General features: G+C 47.0%; 1 long non-coding RNA gene across 1 annotated transcript in view; it reads right to left on the minus strand.

Annotated features, from left to right (window-relative positions):
• LOC103386954 (uncharacterized) overlaps positions 1-2147 on the minus strand; it is a 15588-nt gene that overhangs the window by 6306 nt on the left and 7135 nt on the right. Inside the window, exon 2 of the long non-coding RNA XR_522364.3 lies at positions 782-889. This is a non-coding gene — a long non-coding RNA (uncharacterized LOC103386954). The remainder of the gene's footprint in view (positions 1-781; positions 890-2147) is intronic.

The following is a 2147-nucleotide window of genomic DNA, read 5'->3' on the forward strand; positions in this document are numbered from 1 at the left end:
ATACTGGGAGACATATGGGAGTGATTTGGAGCTGCAGACTGGAAGACTGTGTTTGAAACAAAGGCAGCGATCTGCCTGGAACCAACACCATCAGAGTCAGAGACAGAGTTAAAGTTAAAAGAAGAAGACGTCTGTCCGTCCGTCCGTCCGTCCGAGACCAGCCTGGTGCTTCATTCTACTATGAGAAATGTAACTAACTGTTGCCATGGAAATGTATTCTGGTTCTATGAGGTTAAAGAATTACTTTAGAGAAAGTGATAAAAAATAGAAAACATCAACTGAGAACAGACGTCTGATCAGAACACCTTTAAAACTGACATGTTCTTTTATATCCTAGGACATCACACACACACACACACACACACACACACCCTGAAGGCCTAATCATACCTGCTTCCTGTTGGACTGGACTGAGGTTATTAATCAAACCAGACGACAGCTCAACCAGCCAATCAGAGTCTGCTATTATAATCCACAAGACTCCTGATTGGGCAGTGCTGTTATTGCTTTAAACCTGAGGTCAAAGGTTAATCTCAGAAAAGCAAGGAATTGGTGTGTGTGTGTGTGTGTGAAAGTGAATGAGGGGGGGGGGGGAGGGGGGGGGCCCTGGGCAATCAGCCTCAGGAAGTAATCACCAAGACCTCCGCAAAGATGTTTATGTTTCACCTCATGTTCATGGTTGGCTGAAGACATCGTTCATGAACACAGACACAGACACAGACACAGACACAGACCTCTGGTCCAGTCTACATCTGACCAGTCCCAGCTGGACCATCCGTACCTGACTGATGTCTCCATGGCTGAACAGCGTGAGTGTCGGTGCACGGCTCCATGGGAAATGTATTAATGAAGAACAGACGTGAGTGAGGACAACATCAGCAGCACAGACCTGAAACACAGACCAGAGAACAGACGGAACAAGTTAGGGAATCATTTCAACAAACAAACAAACAAACAAACAAGTCATTTGTTCAACAGCAACAGCAACAACAGCAACAACAGCAACAACAGCAACAACAGCAACTACAACAACAGCAACAACAACAACAGCAACAACAGCAACTACAACAGCAACAACAACGTGTTGTTGACCTGGTCATCAGTGTCATCAGTGTCATCAGTGTCATCCTTCACTGTTGATACTTGTGGTCTGTTGACTGTAGTTAAAACAACATTCTGTGACTTTGTAGAAGAAAACATAAATGTTCAAGTTTATTAGGGGACCAGGACCAGGACCAGGTCCAGGTCCAGGCCCTGAGTCCAGGTCCAGGTCCAGGTCCAGGGCTGACACAGTGTCCTTTTTAACAACACTGAAACTTTTCATTCCTGAAAGGAGTCTTTATTCAGTCATCTGACAGACAGACATCAGGAGTTAGTTCATCTTCACTCATGATGGGAGGGGCAGGTACACACACACACACACACACACACACACACACACACGGGTGCACAATCAAATCACAAACAGCCAGTGTACAGTAGACCAATAGAAATCTAGGTGCTGGGGGGGGGGTGACCACTGCTGTAATGATAAGAGGCCTCCAGTCACTAGGGGGCAGCAACGCATACAGCGGTTCGTACAGACAGAAATATACATGTTACCAGGTTCTCTGTAGTATTCTATGCTGTCGGGGGTGATCGGGGGTGATTGGGGGTGATCGGGGGTGATCGGGGGGGATCGGGGGTGATCGGGGGGGATCGGGGGTGATCGGGATCGGGGGTGTGATAGAAAATGTTGAGTTAAATCAATCAGACAGTGGTTCAACTGCCCCACATGACGATGACATCACTGTCCTGCTGACGCAACAACCAACACCGTCAGAAAGTGGTGTTCAATGTGTGTGTGTGTGTGTGTCCAACCCCAGGGGCGGGGGGGGGGGGGGGAGTTGGGATTCAAAGGCCAATTTATTACAGAACAGACAAGGAAAAAAATAGAAGTCCGTAAAAGGGGCTTGACGGTGGTCACATGGTACACATGGTACACATGGTACACATGGTACACGTGTGTGTTTGTGAGGTGACCCCAAGAAAAAGAAAAGAGCAAGAAGGAAAAACAGTTCAGGTTCTTTACCTCCCTGAAAGACAAACAGTTAGAGTTAGTCCAAGGAAGAAGAAGAAGAAGAGGAAGAAGAAGAGGAAGAGGAAGA

Source organism: Cynoglossus semilaevis, chromosome 12, assembly GCF_000523025.1.
Source record: "Cynoglossus semilaevis isolate Cse_v1.0 chromosome 12, Cse_v1.0, whole genome shotgun sequence".
Lineage (NCBI taxonomy): Eukaryota > Metazoa > Chordata > Actinopteri > Pleuronectiformes > Cynoglossidae > Cynoglossus > Cynoglossus semilaevis.